Here is a 23,863-nt window from a genome sequence, read left to right on the forward strand (position 1 = left end):
CATACATATACAATCCTTATTTTTAACATAACTCAAACAATATATATCTGTGACTCAGTTCTCATACAAAATTTTAAAACTTCAAAATTCTACAAAATGGATGACTAGCTATCATACCTCATTTTTCCATTACTCCCCCTAAGTAACTTTTTCCTTTTAGTATCTAAATTTGGTACTCCTTTTGAGTATACTTCTTGTACCATGTTTTTGCATAATTACTCTTCACTTCACTATCCCCCTTAACTTTACTATATTCCCCTTTTGTACTAGATCCCACTTTTTTGACACTTATTTCATGGGTGGTACACTAATAGTGTGCTTATCCAAAAATGATTTATGGATCTCTATTATAATTTTCAATATTGCATCCCAATTGTTGCATGCTACCTCTAGAGATTGATACTTGAATTCTAGCTTGGCAACAAGGTTAACTAAGCCATCATGAGTGAAAAGATGAGAATTTTTCTTCATCAATGTCTTAACATAGGCTATTTCCTTGTGTAAGACTTCCATGTATGAGTTCAACCTGGATTAGATGCTGATCAAGGTAACTTGAATATTAGCATCATGTGCTTTCATCTCAACAAGCCTACCTTGAGTGAATAACAATGTCTAAAAATGTGACTAACTTTGACCAGGAGATAGTTTTAAGGTATTAACTATAGTCTTTAAATCTCTATCTAGTTGGTCAACATACCTCTAAATCTCATGTGTAAAAAGATTCAAATCACATAACCTGGTGTAAAAAGAGAAAATGGTCTCCAACACCTTCTTCACAATCTCCATCTTGGTTGCTAAACCAACCTGTCATAGTGAAAGGCCACTAAGAACCTTAGTGTGAAATTTTCTTTCAAACCATTCTAATAGTTTAGTATTTTCATCTAGGTCTTCATCACTAATCTTATCAACAATATGTACCAATTGCTCAATAATTGATTTGTCTTCATTAGTAGCTAGGAGACTGAAAGCATTAAGAAATATATATTTGATGTCATGAAGCACTTGCTTCTACTTATGCTCCCTTCTTAGAAACTCTTGGTGTTTCTTCCTTTGTAGAGCTTCCAATAGATTGTTTGTTTGTTCAATGGTAGGAGTCACAGAAACTGGTAAGGTAACCAAAGTCTAGATGGTAATTTCTTGGTCTAGGGCAATAGTCACCTTCAATTCTTTAGACTTGTCAACTTGTCTCACTTTTGTTTGTACTTCACCTTGAGTTTGTGGACTAGGTACAAGACTAGATTCCTGGCCTAGTTTAACTTATGTTCCATCTTTCTCAATTGTAACTAAGCCTTACTTAGTTGAAATGAGTGGCACTAGAGACAATGCTACTGGTGTTGTAGTAATAACACTTAGTTTTTTAGTTCTTGCACTTTGGTCTTCTATATCTATAGTTGTAGAAGGCACACTAGATGTATTAATTTTTTTTACCCCTACTACTATGACTTCTTCCTTTTCAATTTCATCTTTTCTCACCAATACAAGATATGTGCATAACTATGTTGCTATGGTAGAAACCTTCAATGTCTTCTTCAAGTCATTATCAATCAAAGGATTGATGTTCTGAGTGGAATTGTGAGGAACATCCTTTATTTGTACTGATTCATGTTGACTCACTTGGTCTATAGGTGGATGACTATCATTCAAAACTTAGTCTACATCTTGTACATTATGTTCATCTTGCTACTCTTCTTCATCTGTAGTCTCTTCTACGGCTGCCTCTTTAGTACCTCCCACACTACCATCCTTTACTGATACCTCTTGTGTTGTTTTTGTTATCTCCTATTCAACCTTCTTATTTGTACTGAGTCATGCTGACTCACTTGGTCTACATCTTGTACATTATGTTCATCTTGCTACTCTTCTTCATATGTAGTCTCTTCTACGGCGGCCTCTTTAGTACCTCCCACACTACCATCCTTTACTGATACCTCTTTTGTTGTTTTTGTTATCTCCTATTCAACCTTCTTAGGGTCTTGAATATTTTTCTCACCTTTCTCTTTTATTGCAGGAGTGGGTAACCCAAATAGATCTCTGAGTAGTTGTTTTTTTGGTTACCACATCCTCAATGTTCTTGTTTAGTATATGGAAAGCTCTATATTTAGGGGAAAAGTTAGACTTGTTCTTTTCCATAGCTTGGTAATCTTCCTCTTATCCAATCCTAGCATTACTTAGGCTAGAGTGGATTCCTTGATTTTCTTCTTTATTTGTAAATTTATTGCCATTTCTACACAACTTGCTCATATAGACTTTTAGGTAGGGAGTTGGAAATCTCAATAGGAGTTTATTTGAATGTAGCCATCATCACATATATGGCTTCCTCAATAGTATTTTTTTCAACTTTTCCTAACTTATCAAAATCTATGTCTGTAAAACCAAACAAATCTACATTTGATTTTACATTGTCACGCAAATTATCTAAGTCAGAGGAGGGATTGTGTACCACCTTTAATTGACTCATGTCATCATATTATGTCTTCTCCTCATCTAACTCAACCTCTAGAGTGTATTTTCTCCTCACATATGTCTTTGTTCTAATTTAATTGACTTACTTTGTGGTTGCCCTTGTGCTAGACCTGGTAGCAAGTACTGTTGGCTTTTGTTGTGAAATTTTTTCAAGCTTCCTCTTGGTTTTCTCCACTTCAGGCTCCTTAGCCTTTCTCTTCTTCTTCGTAGCTAGTTTGGGTGCTTCTTCAGCTTCTTCTCCCTCTACACCAGTAAATACCTTTCTAATCTGATTAATATGTCAAGTTAGAGTTGAATTCGGTTTGCAAATGCAAGAAACTCCTATTATAATTTTCCTTTTTTCTCTTCATGCTCTCTTTGATCACTAGTAATTGCAAATGAGTCAAAAAAATTACCATATAACCCTTAAATATTTGCAATCAATTCTTAAAGCTTACACAACTGTAAACTCAATTATCATAGGGTTTCCAACTCACTTGACTTACACATGATTTTAACTACACATGGTTCACATAGAAAACTCAACCAATATTACTATACCTTCATTACTCGGCAATAGCTAAAATTCCATTCACACTTGATAGTAATTGTGAAACCTTTCGTGCTTTACAAAAATATGAAAACTAACAAAACTATAGATTTCATCTAGGTTCTAACCAATACATTACATCTTAATCCATGCACATATTATATTTCTAGAAATTAGATTCTTGGAATTAATTTAAAATATAATTGAAATATTAGTCCCACACATACCTTTTGATTACCTAGTTGGGGGTGATGTGATCACTTGATCCATTGGATGAAGTGACCTCATCTAAACATCATGTGTTGCAATATTTTTTCTTCTTCCATATGTTTTTCATCTATAATTTTACCTTCTCAACATCGACCTTTTCTTTACCTTTATTATTTCCATTGGTTGGTGTTGGTGATCTAGTTGGACAATTTTTGCTGATATGACTAGTCTTCAAATAGCTAAAGCATATAGTCTCACTCAACCATCTATTATAGTTGTCTTTGAAATGTGTTCTAATGTAATTTCCAAGAACATGTCCATATTCTTGAAAATAGTGACAACTATACCTTGTATTGTAATTCCAATTGTAGGATTTTCCATTTTGTTATATCTTTGTCTACTTAATTGATGTCCACTTGGCATTAGATCTACATTCATATGTTGTCCATACTTCTAACAATTGTGGCAATATCCTTCAAATCTTTATGTGCTTTAAGTCTTTGTCTTGCATTCATGTGCTTGATGTCCTTTCTTGTTGCACTTATGATAGTAACCCATGAATTTATGCTTAGGGTTCTAATTTACATTGTTGTTCCTACAAACATTAGTTGTATGACCTAACTTTCCACAATTATGACAAGTGGGTTTGTAGTTCTTACCTTTGGTATTTCTTTGTTCACCACTTTTTGATGATTCTCCTTCCTCAATACTGGTGTATCCTAATCTAGTAGTATCATTTTTAGATCTAGGATATCTCATTAGTTTCTCAAAGTATTTGATGGCTTTACTAGGTTTGTTGAAACTCTTAGCAAATTCATTTTCTTTTCTCAATTCATTCATCAAGTGTTCACTCTGTAACTTCAGGGTTGTGATCTGAATTTCCTTTCCATTCAATTCATGATTAGCAATCATCAATTGATTCATTGTATCCAATTACATGTTACAAGTATTTTGCACATCTGATGTCTTCTCTTCCAGTCTATTGGCCATTGTTGTTTTGTCATCTTCAATCATGACTTTGTCGTCCTCATGTTTATTTTTATGCTCAATCATGTCACATAGAAATACTAATTGAACTTCTTTTTCTATCTTAAGATTTTTTACCTCTTCAATCAGGATTGTAGTGCCTACCCTCGTTCACATTTTTTTGGACACATTGTTGCTATTATTGTCGAACTATGTTAGAATAGTTTTATGTTGATGTTTAGTAGCATTGTTTTGAGACTATCAGATATTGTGCTGTGGATTCAGTTGATATGTGATCAGATTACTTACACTCTACATTTCATATATGCATCATGATTATTACATTATTTCTAGTTATTGATGATGATTAGTTAGATGGTTATTATTACATGTGTTTTCTTATGGATACTAACCCCATACTTGCATGTGTATGGTGTGTGTGTTTGTTCTCTTATTGTATGGTATTTCTTATGTGGTTAAGGAAGGGAGTCGTAGTCGCCTGCTAGTTGGGATCTACACGATGCACCACTTCTTACTTATTAGTATGTACATGCATGGATTTTATGCAAGTTGCAGGTACCGGGTATCAACTTCCTTGAATTGCCAAGATAAACGTACTGTATCGCACTATCTCAATGATAAGAGATGGGAGATAATTTCTCAAGTCCAAATCCTAAACCCTTAAACCTTTTGTCCTAGAGGGGTAGGACAAGTATCTGAGTTATTTTACCTTCCGAATATGTTGGATGACATAATTCATGATTTTAACCCTTTAGACTAATTTTGTGTGGATTGTTCTATGATGGGTTTTCATATTTTATCTTGGAGGTCTATGGTGAATTTTCTATTAATTAAGTCTTAAATTAAAAGATTTAATTAACAATTTAATTATTTTGGGAAAAATTAATATAATATCATGATCTTTTGATATTTTGATTTTAAATAAATAAAATGGGAATTAATTGAGAAAAAGAATTAAATAAAACAAATTAAAATTAATAATAATAATAATAATAATAATAATAATAATAATAATAAAATAATAAATAAATAATAATAATAGAGATAATAAAAGAATTAAAATAAAAGTTATAAGCTTGCCTATGAGTAAACGCACCTCTTGATTTCACATATGTCAACAACACAGGAGTTAGCACACAAATTAAGCACATGGTGTCTACAACCTTGTGACTCATCTAGAAGGTTGGAAAAGACTTGTGCTTAGTTGTCAACACCTTCTAGTTGTTTCTAGAGACATTCTAGGTGCTTCCTGAGAGTTCTTTATATTTAGGCACTCCTAGAAGCTTAGAGAGTGTTTTGGAGCACCTGGGAATGTTGGAGAAGGAAGGAGCTTGTTTTGCGGATTCTGAGGAGAAGTGATTTAGCATCAGTGTCCAAGTACACACTTGTGATTTTGGCATATGATATTTTGCTTCTTGCACTTCCTGTCTTCTTCATGTCTTCTGAATGCTTTCTGAGGATTTTCATATTGTGGTTGTATGCATTTTGTCATGGGTAGTTAAATTCTATATAAGAAATTCTCATATGCATAGATCTAAGGAAACTATGGGGCTAGGGTTTTCATATTCGTATGGATAAACCTATTTTTAAAAAAATTAATGGGTAAATTTAGAGAAGAAATATTTTATAGGGAGAATTCTTAGTTTATAATATATATATGTATGTATATATATGTATGTATGTATATATATATATATGTATGTATATATCTATATATATATATATAGATATAGATATATACATACATACATACATATATATACATACACACACACACACACACATATATATATATATATACATATATATATATATTAAAAATGACATAGTCGCAGACATTTTAATAAATTTATTTAGAAGCGCATATGCGAAAACATTATTGAAATGTTTATATAAAAAAAAAATTAAAAAATATATATAAATGTAATGGGGGCTAGGGGTTCCAACCCACCCCACCCTTTGTATATATAAGCGTCGGCCTAACAGATGCTGATCTAGTCGTACCTACAACTGTGGTCGTAGGGCCGACTACGGCAGCGGCCTTCAGTGCACGACACTGTCGCATCAACCACGACTTCGATAACATGGCTTGAGTATGTACATCTGTGCTGGTTAAAAGCTATGACATGATTTGATTTTTTGATTCGATTCATATGTGATTAATATTATTAAATATTATAAATATTATAAATATAGGTATATAGTTTTATATATATATGTATGTATGTATGTATGTATGTATGTATGTACGTATGTATGTATGTACGTATGTATGTACGTATGTATGTATGTATGTATATATATATATATATATATATATATATAAATGAAATTTTAATATTCAAGATTTTAAATAAATAATATAGTTTTTAAATTAATCAATTTACTTAATTAGAATTTAGTGTAATTAAGGTTAATGAGAATGTTATAAATGAAATAATTAAGTTATTATTTTGGGGGGATTCTCAAGAGAAGAAATTGAGTTATTTGAAAAAATGACAATTCATTACCAAAATAACGTATAATGTATAGAAAATTGAATTCTAAGAGGTATAGGGAGAAACTTTTATCTATCAAACAAATACATGGGTTAGGTGAAATGTATAAATTTCTCCATTCGATATCTAAATTTGAAAATGAAAACTAAGACCTCTACACTTAAGTCAAATATGTAATTTTTAGCAAACCCAAACATGTTCTTGCATTTTGTGTTTTCTCTATGCTACTTGTTTTGGGTTGACTAGTTGTTGACCAGTTATAGGACATCTACCAGAGGCTTGAGGGTTATGAATGTGATGTCATGAGGATGTCTTTTGATCTCGATCCTTTTTAAGTCAACCATGATTATGTGATGGCATGCTGATTGATATTGTCTTCAGTCTTCTTGTGTAAGTTGTGGTTTATGTAACCTTTTTTATGAGTTATCGATCAGTTTTATTTGATTACTTTCCAGTCACTTGATGGGACTGAATTGTTTATCTAAATGCTTTGACTCAACCATTTTTGGAGTCTTTGATCAGTATCACTTTGAGATACTTTTTGGTTGCTTATTGAGAACCAATGATTATTATGATTACCAATGAAACCTTCAATTGCCAATAGAGAACTATTGTGGTCATGATTATCTATGGATGCTTTTTAGTTGCTCATGGAGATTTGATGCTCTTATTGTGGATTATCTTTTGGTATTTTTCAGTCACTCTGTATAGGACTGTAGTGATTTGTGATTTATGATTCCATGAGCTTAGGGTAGGTTATCTACTTGTAGTGTCGATAAGTGGCTACCAGGGTAACTCATTGTAAGTTGTTTTAATAAGTGAAAACATTACACCTAATACTAACTTAAATGGACTTAATAAGATAATTGTTTTTTCTCGCCCATGCCTCGAGTGCTAGTATAGATTAGGATGGGAGTAGAGAGAATGGTTGGTTGTGACCTTGCATTTTGTAGTATGCCTCATCTGTATGAGAGGATACTAGTGGCCGCATAGGGATCACTAGGGGGTCAGGGTCTATTGAGAGACTACCAAGGTAACTCTAGCGTGATCTATGTGATGACACTTTCTTTCTTACATAGTAGGTTTCCTACATGTCTTTGTGTGCCTCTAGGATTAGATGTCAATTTGTGTTGAAACCTTTGAGTTAGTATACTTTTAGGATTCCTAGACTTAGAGAGTATTTGTGCTATGTGATTATTAGCCTATTTGGGACTTGAGATTATCTCCTCAACATGGTGGGAGTGGACCATTTAGGTTCCACATGGTTGGGAGGTAGTGATTTTTCACTCTTGCCATATGAGATCCGTCTGAAACACCATGGCTGATACATTCTTTGTTGGCATCTATTTTCATTCTATTCATGGATTATGATGGTGGACACATATTGGTGATTTGCATCTATTAGATAATGTTATCTTATGCTTTATCTTGCATGTTAGATTCCTTTCTACATATAATGTAGTATGATCTAGGAGTGACATTCCTACTATGTTAATATCGATGATCTCTTCGATGATTTGGAATGTTACACACAGAGGAATGGCTAGGACCCACAATGGTCTAATGATGCTATTTACGTTTGGGAGGAACCGTGCACTTAGTTAATTATGTTTGTGATAAATGGTTATCCTTTATGATGGTTGTTTATATCTTTTATGATGATGTATCATGTATGACACATGATTAAATTTACTTTATTGCATCATAGATTAGAATTAGGATAATGATGTACTTTATTTCATAGATGTATATTCTTTTAAGCCTTTCATACCCTGTGGCATGTATAGTGGATGATCGAGCAATCAAAAATGTAAATTAAGAATGTTGGAATTTTCATTATTATTTTATGTGTGATGTTAGATGGAATTAGATAGAATCAGTATTAGTTAATTTTGATGTGATTCAATGTTAAGGGATCCTTGAAGAATGTAACCTGTTATGTATGATTATGTTTACTTTCAGTGGAATGTCGTTATTGCTTTTGCTACTAAGTTATGAATGGTTTTACTTTCATGTTTCAAAAAAAAAATGCTACCAACTTAGAGAAACTTAGGGTTAATTCTTTGGATCCCTTGGTGGGGCGTTACATTTGGTATCAGAGCTCGAGTTTCTACATTGGGAGCTCTGGGTATTTTGGAACAAACTAGGACTTTGAAACTAGGTGAACAAAAAGAGAACTTAAAATTATTACTCGCATATGCAACACTTAGCTTTCAAAACTAAAAAATCTATTTTAACCTAAACATAGGCGATACTAAAAATTGAACTTAGTCTATTTGTAAACTTGTGCCTTTTATGCTATACAAGTAGCATGCCTTATGGTTGTAATAGTACTTTTTATCTCGGATATTGTTGTAGGATGGTATATGGGACAAGGTCTTATGTTAGAGGTCATGGTAGAGGATATGGAAGAGGTCATGGATGTGGTAGATCTATCAGTGTCCATGAGTCTATCCATGGAGGGCCTGATCATGAAGAGAGCAGAGGAGAGCACATTAGTGGGTAGCAAGAAGAGAGCCATAGAGGGGATCAAGCTGAGTCTGAGGAGGTTAACTTGAGATAGATGATGTAGACCATCCTTGATCGCCTACACCCTATTCATGATCAACATAAAGCACATTAGTTAGAACAAGAGCATAGACCTAGGTCTAGGAACCCTCAGAAGGATCAACAGAGATCCATTGTATCTACTTAGATGAAGGACCTTTTGAGATCTAAGATCAAGCCCTTTAGCGGGCAAGGTTCTAGATATGTGGCAAAATAGTGGCATATTGCCCTTGACAGGATTTTTTCTATGTAGGACTTTGATAGTAATGTTAAGGTGAGATTCGCCATTACCAACTTGGAGAATTTTGGGGCCACTTGGTGGACAATTCAAGAAAAGAAGCTGGGCATAGATATGAATAGTGTCACTTGGGAGCTATTCTTAGAGAGTTTCCATGAATGATTCCTACCAGAGGAATAGAAGCAGCAAAGGGCAGATGAGTTCCATAACCTCAGGCAGTATTCTATGATTGTAACAGAGTATGAGCACAAATTCTAGGAGCTCATGTCCTTTTTGGGATTCAATGACAATTCAACTCAGTTGACTCAGCACTTCATTAGAGGTTTGAACAATTGTATAATTGGGGGTGTCAAGGTATTTGAGCCTAAAACCCTCAAGGATGTAGTATGACAAGCCATTCTTGTAGAACAAAGTGTCAACCTTGGTCAGGGGGGTTTTGTAGGAGCACTTATAGCATTAGGATCTAAGGGAAACTACAACTCAGGTGGAAATAGGAAGCCTCCTTTTTCTAAGGGGAAATAGTATCAACAATAGTCTCAGTAGACACAGTAGTAGAAGGGATCAAACTCTCAAGCTTATGATGGTGGTGGAGGTTCTAACTCCAACAACAACCACAATGCTTAGCGCAATAAACTAAATCAGCCCCCTCATCTAGCTCAGAGCAGTCAGTCTTTTGTTAGCAGGAATAGCCATTAGCAATCTAATGCACCATCTATGGGGAGAGGATCTGAAAGAAGTACAAGATGATTTTCATGTGGGTAGGTTGGACATTTTGCAGCTCACTAGCCATAGCAAGCACCTTAGTATTCAGGACCTAGGCCAACAACATCCGAGCCTACATTTGGGGATGCAGGTTGAGCTCATAGAGTGTTTCCAATAGTAGATCACCTTCAAGCAGATCATTAGGGAATAGTGGTTGAAATCGTGGGAGCTATTCGAGGTATATCTCTTTTAGTGTTGTTTGATTCAAGTGCTATAGATTCATTTATTTCTCCATCTATAGTTGCTAATTGTAAGCTAGTTGTAGTGAAGCAAGATCATGGTTGGCAAGTGGAACTAGCCTCGGGCCTTAAGGTCTCCATAGATTCTATAGTTCATAAGTGTGGGCTTAGCATAGGAGGATTTGATACTGTAGTTGACCTTCGGGTTATACCCCTTGGTTCCTATGATCTGGTTTTGGGTATGGACTGGCTTGGCTCTCATAGAGCTAGTATAGATTGTAGGAAGAAGATTATATTGTGTCAAGATAACCAAGGGAATGATGTGAAGATTGTTGGGATACTAAGGCCTATATCTCTATGGATGATTTTTGCCATGCAATTGAAGTGGAGTTTCCATAAGGGATGTCAGATATTTGTGGTTATGGTAAATAATTTTGATGAGGAAGATCCTATGAGGAAGACTTTAGATCACCCAATTTTACAGGAGTACATAGATGTTTTTCCAAGTGAGATTCTAGGCATGCCTCTAAAAAGGGACATCAATTTCAGTATTGATCTGATTCTAGAAGTGGATCCTATCTCTAAAGCTCCTTATCACATGACTATATAGGAATTAGGTGAGTTACATCTTCAGCTAGAAGAACTTTTTGCCAAAGGGAGCATTCGACCTAGTGTGTCACCATGGGGAGCTCCAATGCTCTTTGTGAAAAAGAAAGACAGTTCTTTGCACCTTTGTATTTATTACAGATAGTTGAATAAGGTGACAATAAAGAATAGGTATCCTCTACCTAGGATTGATGATTGATTAGATCAAGGGAGCTACAATATTCTCCAAGATCAACCTTAAGTCAAGATACCACTAGCTTCACATTAAGGATGCTGACATTCACAAGACTACCTTTCAAACCTTCTATGGGTATTATGAGTTCATAGTGGTACCTTTTGGGCTGACTAATGCTCCATCAGTTTTCATGAGTTTGATGAACGGTGTATTTCAATCTTATCTTGAAAGGTTTTTACTTATGTTCCTTGATGACATATTGATATATTCTAAGTCTCGAAAGGAGCATGAGGAACACCTGTGATTGGTTTTACAATGCTTAAAAGACAATCAACTCTATGCTAATGCAGCTAAGTGTGAATTCTTCAAATCAGAGATTCAGTATTTAGGGTATGTCATTTTAGGTTGTGGCATTTATGTAGACCTTGCAAAGATCTAGGCAATAGTAGATTGGCCTACACCAACTAATGTGTTAGAGATTTTTATTTTCATGGGTCTAGCTAGTTATTATCGTAGATTTGTCCAAAACTTCTCTAGAATAATGCATGCTATCACTTCCCTTCAAAGGAAAGGAAAAAAGTTTTTATGGATAGAGAAATGTGAGGAAGCATTTCAGAATCTTAAGGAGCTTTTGACCAATGCACAAATCTTAGCAGTACCTGATCTAGAAGGTGATTTCATGGTGTGTACAGATGCTTCCCTAGAAGGGATTGGAGCGGTTTTGATGCAAAATGGACTAGTGATTGCATATGAATCATGCAAGCTCAAGGATCATGAGCTAAATTATCCTATACATGATCTTGAGTTAGCAACAGTAGTTCATGCTTTGACAAGGTGGAGACATTTCTTGTTGGGGCATAGATTCAAGCTACATAGTGATCATCTCAGTCTTCGGTACATTTTTATGCAGCCTAATCTAAATGCTCGCCAAAGGCAATGGATCAAATTTTTATGTGAGTATGAATTTGAGATAAAGTACATTCAAGGAAAGGAGAATGTAGATGCTTTGAGTCACAAGAGACATGTGATATCATCTATGACTCTTAGTGTTGATTTGAGGAGTTGGATTCTTCAAGAACTTCCTATAGATTCTTGGTACTAGGAAGTGTGCAGAGAAATTGATTCAGGAAGACCTTTGGAGGGTAAGTTTACAGGCTACATCCAAGAGTTTGATGGTCTTTTAAGACATTCAAGAAGGATTTATGTGCCATTACTGGATGAGCTTCGCACCTTGATCCTAGAAGAAGCTCATCGTACACCTTACTCAGCACATCCAGGCATCAAGAAGATGCATGCTGATTTGTGACATTTTTTCTATTGGTCTGGGATGAAGCGAGACATTGCTGATTATGTGGCTAGGTGTCTTGAGTGTTAGAGATTCAAGGCAGAACATCAACATTTGGTAGGACTCTTGCAACCAAATCTCATTCATTCATGGAAGTGGGACATCATCTCTATGGACTTCATAGTAGGATTACCTATGACTACTCATCATCATGATGCTATCATGGTCACCGTTGATCAGTTGACTAAGGTGGTAAATTTTTCACCAATGAGGTCTTCCTACATGGTAGCTTATGTAGCTAATGTCTTCATGTGTGACATTGTGAGACTTCACAGTATTCCCCAAAAGATCATTTCAGATAGGGATCCTATATTCACATCCACATTCTGGACATCATTATAGCATGAGCTCGAAGCACAATTCAATTTTAGTTCACCATATCACCCAGAGACAAATGGCCAAACAAAGAGGGTGAATCAAGTTTTTGAAGATATGTTAAGGAAGTATGTGATGGATAGGTAGACACATTGGGAGGACTATCTCTACCTAGTGGAGTTTTCTTACAACAACGGGTATCACAGTTCTATTGGCATGGCACCATTTCAAGATTTATATGGATGTCCTTGTCATACACCCTTGAGTTAGGACAGCCTTGAGGATCACATCTTGTTGGGTCCTGAGATGCTTTGTGATATGAAGCAATAGGTAGTACGTATCCATGAGCACATGACTACGATACAGGATAGACAGAAAAAGTATCTTGATGCACATAGGATAGATAAGTAGTTTGCTATGGGAGATAAGGTTTTCTTGAGAGTGCATCTGCAGAAGAGTCAAATCTAATATGGAAAGGGTATAAAGCTAGCACCTCACTTTGTGGGACCATTCGAGATTCTTGAGAGGATTGGCCCAGTTTCTTATCACCTTGCCTTACCGCCCAGCCTAGCTCACATTCATGATTTTTTTCATGTTTCAATACTTAGAAAGTATATCTCTGATGTTGTACATGTTCTTGATTGGAATGCATTGCAAGTAGAGGATAGATAGATGGCTTTAGAACCAATGATTATTGTGATTATCAGTGATACCTTCAATTTCCAATAGAGAACTATTGTGGTCATGATTATCTATGGATGCTTTTCAGATGCTCATGGAGATTTGATGCTCTTATTGTGAATTATCTTATGGTATTTTCCAATCACTTTGTAGAGGACTGTGGTGATTTGTGATTTATGATTCCATGAGCTTAGGGTAGGTTATCTACTTGTAGTGTCAGGAAGTGGCTTGCAATCGGGGTCGGGGCCCTAAGTGGCTACTAGGGTAACTCATGGTAACTTGTTTTAATAAGTCCAAACATTACACCTAATACTAACTTAAATGGACTTAATAACATAATTGTTTGTTCTTGCCCATGCCTCAAGTGCTAGTATAGACTAGGATGGGAGTAGAGAGAATGCTTGTTTGTGACCTTGCATTCTGTAGTATGCCTCATTTGTATGAGAGGATACTAGTCACTGCATAGGGATCACTAGGGGGCTAGGGTCTATTGGGAGACTACCAGGGTAACTCTAGTATGATCTGTGTGATGACACTTTCCTGCTTGCATAGTAGGTTCCCTACATGTCTTTGTGTGCCTCTGGGATTAGATGTCAATTTGTGTTGAATCTTTGAGTTAGTATACTTTTAGAATTCCTAGACTTAGAGAGTATTTGTGCTATGTGATTGTTAGCCTATTTGCGACTTGAGATTATCTCCTCAACGCGGTGGGTGTGGACCATTTAGGTTCCACGTGGTTGGGAGGTAGTGCTTTTTTGGTCTTACCATATGAGATCAATCTAAGAAACCATGGCTAATACATTCTTTGTTGGCACTTCATTCTGTTCATGGGTTATGATGGTGGACAAATATTGGTGATTTGCATCTTTTAGATAATGTTATCTTATGCTTTATCTTGCATGTTAGATTCCTTTCTACATGTGATGTAGTATGATCTAGGAGTGACATTCCTACTATGTTAATACTGATAATCTCTTCAGTGATTTGGAATGTTACGCATAGAGGGATGGCTAGGGCCCACGATGGTCTAATGATGCTATTTACAATTGGGAGGAACCGTGCAATTAGTTAATTATGTTTGTGATAAATGGTTATCTTTTATGATGGTTGTTTATATCTTTTATGATGATGTATCATGTATGACACGTGATTACATTTACTTTATTGCATCATGGATTAGAATTAGGATAATGATGTACTTTATTTCACATATGTATATTCTTTTAAGCCTTTCATACCCTATGGCATGTATAGTGGACAATCGAGCAATCGAAAATGTAAATTAAGAATGTTGGACTTGTCATTATTATTTTATGTGTGATGTTAGATGGAATTAGATAGAATCATTATTAGTTAGTTTTGATGTGATTCAATGTTAAGGTATCCTTGAATAATGTAACCTGTTATGTATGATTATGTTTACTTTCAGTGGAATGTCATTATTGCTTTCGCTACTAAGTTATGAATGGTTTTACTTTCATGTTTCAAAAAAATAAAAAATGCTACCAACTTAGAGAAACTTAGGGTTAATTCTTTGGATCCCTTGGCGGGGCGTTACAAGGGCTCAATTCTTTTCCATCATATCTACAATTACTACATCAAACTCACTTGAGTTTCCATTTTCAAAAAATTTAGTAGTGTCTTCCTCTAGGTAGTGAGTGTTATTTTACTCAATAGCTATCTCTTTCCTTCTTCTTAATTAATGATGCATTTCATCTCTTGCTTCCATGATTTGGTGTAGGGAAAGCTAGATTTTAATCTTTTGGTTCTCAATAGTCTTTCCCAACTTGTAGACTTCCATCTTCAAGATCTTTCCTCAAAGCTACAAATATTTCCTTTCCATAGAACAAGGCTTTGATATCAATTATTGGAAATAACAATGGAAAAGTAAAATCTAAGAGGTGGAGGGGTGAATCAGTACTTCAAAAATTTAACCATAAAACATATACCACACATACATCTCACAATTTAGCATGTAGACTAAAATATCTAACTACACATGTTCATCCATAGAATCAAAAAAAATAACACATAACACAATAAATTTTTTACCCAAAAGCCCTCTAATGAGAAGGTAAAACTAGGTTGGGAATGACACCCACAAATCTTCACTATTGAAGTTGTAAAGTGCAGCTAATTAAGGTTACAAGAATTTTGACCATAAACTATGATCTATCTTGTAAATGGTCTACCCTATTAAAGATTTAAAAGACTATTAAGTCTCACCATGTTAAAGGATTTAAACACCCTACTAAAAGTATACCTTGTTAGAGGACTTTAACTTGCAATAAAACAAGTACTCAGTTAAGAGACTTATACAAGCATGCTAAGACTACTATGTTAGGAGATTTTCTATGCATCACTTGTTAGAATGATTTAACACAATGAACCTTTAGTTAGAACTCTATTGCTAGATGTTAGATCTTCTCTTTCCTGGTGTGTACTTGATCCTTCTGATTAGATATGTCTCCTATATCCTCTATCTACTTTCCTTTGTTCTCTATAACTAATTCTATAATTCATAAAATTATCACAACCTACATAGGCACTATGAATGCTCTCTACAATTAGAATTTATCACTCTTGAGTCTCCTTCTCTTCCTTCACACATTGTAAATTGTTTAGGATTTGTCTCCTTAAGTAAATACAAGTTGGCTAGGGTTAGGTTATAATCAATTGTTGTTGTTGATCCATTTTTCCACTTAGAACATTCCTTAATTTGATTGGTTGCATATACTACATAAGGATTCATAATATACATTTTATCCATCTTCTAGAATCATAAAATAATCATTAAGTTGGCCCAAAAATGGTTTACATAGAATTTTGTGCCAAACAACTATTTCCAGAACTATTCACTTGGCAATTGAAGTCTCAAATGCTCAAAATTCACTATATCTTCAATATTGTAACTCAATTCCTAAATGACTCGGCATACTTTATTTACTCGACTCATGAGTGACTTAGCACTAACTATCTTCTCAACCCATGTTGGTGCTCAACACTGACTATGTATATTACTTAGCCTGTATTTTCTAGCAACTTATACTCAACATGATTTGATCACTCGGCTCACACTAATTGCTCATCTTTCTTTGATGACTTGGCTTACACTATAATTTTTTTGAATAATGACTAAGTGTTTTGTCACTGCCTTGTCAAAACCAATGTCAGATTAACAAAATGATGTGTATCTAAAGATTTTTTGTTTTTCCCATTTCACATCAAATGATGAAATTATACATGAAAAAAGAAACCAAATAATAAAAAATTGATAAGTTAGTTCTTCTAGAACATACATCTCTAAGAATTCCTACATCATCCATGAAAAACATATTCTCTAGAATATGTACCTTGTAAAACATGTCCTTTGGTGAAGTGGGCTATCTCAGCTATTTGGGGACTGTAAGATTATCAATGGAAAAAATACACCTATTTCAACTTGAACTATGAAAAAAAAGTTCTTAAATGATATGTGTGACAAAACATTCATATTCATGTGGATAAGTGTCAGAAAATATAACAAAAAAGTTTCTAGACCTAGAAAAGTGACATCATTTTTCCATCTTCTAGTGTATATCATTTTTTGTGCCATCCAAAATATGATTCTACCACTTTGAATCAAGAATACACATGCAGTTGCATTCTATATGCATGGACAATAGGTGGAGCTGAAAAAATGTACCAAGTTTACATTTATTTAATAGGTCTATTAAGTTTTCAAAATTATAGATCATCATGAACATTAGAAATCTAGTTGCTATGAACGAGAGAATGTCCTTAGAAAGCCCACACATAGAAAGTTTTGATTTTCTTACATCCTAATGACATTACCCTTGCCTATAAGAGTCAAAGATATAATGTTCATGATGGTCTATAACTTAAAATACCTAATTAAAGACCTCTAACAAAAATGCAAACCTATTGCACTTTTTAGCTCCACCTGATGTCACATATATATGAATTGATGTTGCATATTGAACTATGGCCTCCTTCTACATTACCTAAAACCAAGAGATTCACATAGTTAGTTTTCATGAAATCATAGGTTAATATTGACCTTCAGTTGGTTTTGGGAATAGTTTATTATTCCCTACTAATCAAGCCAACTACGTGAAGGTGGAAGCTCATTTGGCCCCACCCCCTCAACATCTAAATTCCCCGTTAACATTTAAAATATTTAAGAAAGGGTCAATCACTAAAGTACCTAAAAGTTGGGCTACTCATAGGGGAAGTCCATCTTCATTTCTCATGATAAATCAATCAAAATTATTTAGTGTTCTAGTACATCTAACACAAGTACATCTAGGAATGTCCTCATCACCTCCTACATAAAATGAATCCAATATTACAAAATGCCCTCTAAGAAATAATAGTTCAAGTGAAATAAACATATAAAATATGAGAGAGAAAAAGGGGAATCTACTTACCTATAGGCATTGAAATCACATCCATGACCATCCAATGTGTTTTTGAAATCGTAGTTGACATTACCTCTTTAGTTTTGTTCCTTGTAGCAGATGGCATAGTGAACATAGGATTAATGCTAGGATCTAAAAAATAATATTGTTAGAGCATAAAAAAAAAAGATTTTTAGAGCTATTAAGAAAATATTGTTCAATCAAAACACAAGTTTAGGATAGAACATTTGACATGCTTGAACCAGCTGAAGTATCATCATCTAAGGCATGGCCCTTTAACCTATTCAAAATCCTCTATAAAAATATCACATATACATTTTATTTAATGACATAAATAAAAGAGTATACTATAAAAATCATTATTGAGGTTTTCTTATAATAAAGAGCTACATAATTACTTATTGTATAAGTCTCAACTAGGTGCATCAACTCATCCTCTCTCTATTGTATTTGAGGAGTCTCTGCAAGTGAGGGTGTTGACCAATCTTGAAAACTTGAATGCTGAAATGAAAGATATTGAGGATCAAACATCTATGCTAGAATTAAAACACAATGTGAATTTTATTTTAGATATGGTAGAGGCAAATATTCAGAAGTTGTATCAAAGATTAAGGCACAAGAGAGAGTTTGTGGCAATATACTAGAAGGAGAAGGAGTGGTTTTAAAAAGAGACTACACAACAAGAACAACAACTAGACAACCTAGACGATATTATAGGAGCACTAGATAGAATCTAGGAAATTTTTGTAGTAGGTACCATGACATTGAAATCACTTGCAAGTGTCTTTGAGAATCTATAGTCCAAATATCAAGAGGACTACAATTTTTGCAATTTGTCATGTATTGCATCTGCATTTTCTTTATCATTGTGTATAAGATTGTTTCAAGGTTGGGAGCCACTTCAACATCCTTCACATGGTTTAGAGGTAATGTCATTGTGTCAAAGGCTTTTGCATGAGAATAAGCCTCATGATTATGGCATTTACATAGAAGAAGAACTTTTTTCTTCAACTCCTTAGACTCCACTCTTCACTAAAGTTATTCTTCTAGCAGTAAGAAAAGTTGCTACAAATTCCTAAGAGACAAGGGACCGTGAACCTATGCAATAGATATTGGGATCCTCGTAGGGAGACTATGAAAATACATGCATAGTTGCACTAGTACTAAAACAAAAATATATTACAAAATAAACTACTAAAAATTGTAAATATGTGACTAATTTTGATCACATGACCAATGTTAGTTTATTGTCAGACATTTATCTCCCAACCAAATTTATGACTAAACTATTTTAATCATTGATTAAGTCATTGATTTAGTCATTTATTATTTTTACTTGGTAGTTTATTTGGTAATTTTGGTAGTTTTTGAGTAGTATATATGGTAGTATATTTAGCAGTTGATTTGGTAGTTAATTTGGTAGTATATTTGGTAGTTGGTTTGGTAATTAATTTGGAAGTATATTTGGTATTTTTTGTGTAGTATATATGGTAGTATATTTGGTCATATTAGGGCACTATGGAATTCAACCAACATCCTCCTACTTATAAAGTAGGTGCTCTTCCATTGAGCTAGTACCATTTAAAGAATAATGCAAAAAAATGACAAAGTTGTCTTCCCAACATTAGATCTACCATGATCATGGTCACTTTAACATGATATACTCTTCTCAAAGAACACAATCTTTAGTTATTATGTAAAACAATAATCTAAATCTTTATCTATAAAAATTCAACAATTTTAAATTCTTGTGTTCAAGCATTTTAAAATTATATTTCATGTGAATTACACTTATCTAAATTATTGTAGTGATAAATTCTTATAAAATATAATTTGGAGCATGTTGGACACACACAAGTATTATTTCTTGTGCTAACTTCTTAGAAAAAAGATACAAATGATTATGTAATTTATGTCAAGAAAATAGATCTTTGCATTAAATAAAAACATCAAACCCCATTAAAAAATTACATCTATTGAAAACTACAAAACACAATCAATTGAAATACGCACTTTTTAAAAAATGGAGGTGCCAAAGGATCAAATATTTTCTCTTCCTTATGCTCAAATGGGTACTAAAAGTGTTCATTACACCTGATGTTGACATTTATTGAGCTGTAGTCTATAAACAAGATAAAAATATGCATTTGATAAAAATAAGGCACATGAAAAGAAAGTTTTTATCAATTATCTATAATTAAGTTATCCCTAGTAATAGGAAAAGTGGTGCCAATTCATAAATGTAACAAAGAACTAAATAATATGTTTATGTTAAATTGCTTTAAATAACCTATAAAAAAAGGAAATAATTGACTATAAAGTTTGGTAGACAATGGCTATGCTTCACCTTATATTGATAACCCCAATTATAGGATCAGGTTGGAGAGAGAGGAATTATTCTAGAAGTTTTCTTCAATTAGAAGTCATGGACAATTAGTACAAGATCTAAATTGTAATCCTTGAGAGTAATGTAATTCAAAGGCTTATAATTTATCTATGTTCAAAGCTTTGAAGGCTGTAAATGTAGCTTTGTTTTAAACAATAAAGATTAGCTTTCATCAACTCATCTCTTCTTATCCACTATATGAATTGGATAAGCATTGATTAGCTAAATAGCTAGATATTTTCATGGAACTCTCCATCTGAGAATTTCTTATAATTTTAGCCAATTTAACTATACATAACTTCAACAATGTGTCATTTGTAATAATTTTATCCGATTTAACTTTCCTCCAAAAGTCTTTCAAAGTTCCAAGCTTGTCAAACAACAATTTACAAATTCAAGCATCATAAAATTTAATGTTTTTTTTCATGGTTTTCATAGAAATTCAAATGACTATTTTCACCAACTGGGACCTATCGAGTTTGGCATTTATAGTGGACTTGATTATAATTTAAAAAATAAAAATAGAAAAGAACTGATAGCCTCACAAAGATCATATAATTTATTTGCAACCATGTACAAACTCACCAAGACATTCCCTATTTGTAGCATAACTTTATTAGTCATGGTTCGATAACATCCCTTGTGTAAATTGCACTATGAGTATTTAGAAATAAATGACCTTGTAGAATCAAAAAAATTCAAATATACATACATACATTCATGCTAACACACACACACACACACACACACACAGATATATATATATATATATATATATATATATATATATATATATATATATATATATGTAATTTGTAGCTAATACAACATGGTTTTTTAGCACTGAATTAGACATAAATATAAGGGTATCTTAATGTAGATGCTACAAAGATAATATAGAAGCAATATAAGATATTTTCAGCGAGAATCTTACTCAACCAACTAGCTTTGTATTTATGGAATCACACCTAATGGTCATTTTTCCAATAAATAAAATCTTACAAAGAAGCTCGCTAAATTTTTGTTCATGGTAGCAGCAAGAACCTACATATTTACCCAAAATAATTCATTGAGAAATTATGACAAAGCACAAAACTTGGAAAATATCATACTAGCCATGTTGGTAGTCATCATGTAGTATGTTGAAATCAAAGTACACATATGTGCCCTGTTCATATTCATTTTTTGTGAATTTTGGTTCCTTATCTCTTTGGAAACATGTTTTAAATTTCCTATGGTATGTCCACAATTGTTTCTTCAATTCTCTTGCAGTACTGTTGATATGCATTATCTCATGTCTTCAAGCTAGGATGTGTCTTTACTAGATAAATAAAATTCAATATAAAGATCTTGTGTTGATTTAGAAGCATTGAGTATTAATCTTGTAGAATTGTACCCTACTTTCTCATAGCAAAAATCAATAAAGAGATTATATGTGTCCAAGTGCTCCCAAAAGGAAGGATTTTCAAATATAGGAAATTGAACTTGAGGAAAGCTTGTAGGTCTTACAACAACCTGTCTTTGCATATTTCATAGATGATGATGAAACAAAATAATTAAATAAAAGACCTAAAATATAATCATGTCAACCTTGAATATCATGCATATCAATAATATGTTTAAGCTTATCTTTTGACTGCAAAGAAAATCTTACATACAAGTACATAACTCCTCAAGTGCTTTGAATCTTTGGATTGAGGAAGCTTGTGGTATGTTGTATCAATCATCTAGAGATTGTAAATTTTATTGTGTTCTCCTCTAGAATTTCCAATTGAGCCAACTAAATTATCATCAATAGCACCAAGGTTGAAATTTCTTAAAGAGAGATTATGATTGGTTAAAGGAAACTTTTTTAATCACTATTTACTTTGGATCCCTTAGCAATAGTTACATGTTAAAGAAATTAATCCCTAATCAAGAGGGGAAATCATAACATGTTTTAATAAGAAGTTAGCCTTATGTAAAATAAAGTTATCTGACATGGAAAGTATTCCAAGAAGAAAACTAAGTAATGCACAAATACATCACTACAATGCTGAATATTAATACAATCATATCTCTTATAGAATCAGGGAACATCAATAGACAAGATAAAATTAGATATATCAAATGTGGACATGGAGAATTACATAATATATTGTTTATGGTCCTAATAGGGGACATTGCAAATGACTAAAGAGAAATCATATCTATCAACAATATAAAGGTAACATTAACAATTTTAGTCCAAGAATGCCACATACAAAAATCAATGATAATTCCAAATCAATAATATAAGAGAGTAATCAAGATTTGTTTAAGAATGATCATGAAAACATATGAGTTTTGGTTGTTACAACTATGATAAATTATTCTATAGTTCTATTAATATTCTATACTAATTAGTGCTTGCCATGGCAGAGAACTATTTCCAAGGTAAAAGCACTAAATAGTGATTCATAGTTGCATTAAGAACCAATAAGATTACTCTATTTTCTTCTTGATAATTTTATCTTCTATCATTGTTAAGGAGAAATGTTTGACATTTAGGGATTACTTGTGCAATATGTATCCTGATGCATTTCCTTTGGTGAAATAGAAGGCTTCACATATTTCCATATAAGAGAATGGTATAATATCAAATAGAATGTTAGAAAATCTTGCATTTCAAGATGCTCTATGGATATTACAAGGCAAGAGAAGGCACTAATATTAAGGTTTAGGAGCATCGATGTAGGAATTGTTGTAAATTGTCAAGGGATACTATGAATGTCAAAAGGAAGGGTAAGGTGCAAAAACATATATAGCTTCAAATAGGTGGATATGCTTTTTTTAAATGTGTTAACTAGAAAATACAGTTGCGGTCAAGAGCTATCAAACCTCAATTAGTAGTTGTCAACAAGAATGTAGTTTCAAAGACACATTTGATTTAAGTCCTCAATTACTATTTGGCACATATTTATCTTGTTTTGAGGCTAACCCAAATGGTGGAGATATTTTTTGAAGATGAAGGCACCATAGTCTTACTCAATGGGAAAAAAATTACATGTGCATCTACAACTACTGCTTCATAAGGTTGAAAACAAGAAGCCCATCTTGTGCAAGGCTTTGGATTTGTAGTTCATTTTCAATCCTTATCATGTTTCTATTAATAAGTATAATTATTTTGGCATAAGAATAAGTGGGTTGAAGTTAAATATCTCTTTCATAAAAAGTAGTGGTTAGCTCCTCAATCTCTAGGATTACTTATTTGGTGTGAGGAATAATGAGTGAGTGTTAACACCCTATATTAAGACACCCTTGAGCTTCCCTATTTTTTTTAAAAAAGTCTTAAAATATATCCACTTTCTATCTACTCCTATCTATGATCTTTATTTTACATGGATTCACTATGCATCATTTTTTATTAAGTAAAATAGGTTTTATAGGGATCCTGAAACCTAAAAGTTTACAACAAAACATAAAGGAAAATAAAAAGTCCAGCTAACATGAGACTGCTACTAAAAGCCAAAAACCAAAAAAAGGTTAGAGGCTAGGAGGCA

The 23,863-nt window shown here is 33.4% G+C and overlaps 1 pseudogene; it reads left to right on the top strand.

Annotated features, from left to right (window-relative positions):
• Positions 1–23,863, top strand: part of LOC149533042 (septin and tuftelin-interacting protein 1 homolog 1-like) — a 112,244-nt pseudogene that overhangs the window by 49,448 nt on the left and 38,933 nt on the right.

Source organism: Cupressus sempervirens, chromosome 10, assembly GCF_028749045.1.
Source record: "Cupressus sempervirens isolate cs-2001-9-10 chromosome 10, ASM2874904v1, whole genome shotgun sequence".
In the NCBI taxonomy this organism is placed as follows: domain Eukaryota; kingdom Viridiplantae; phylum Streptophyta; class Pinopsida; order Cupressales; family Cupressaceae; genus Cupressus; species Cupressus sempervirens.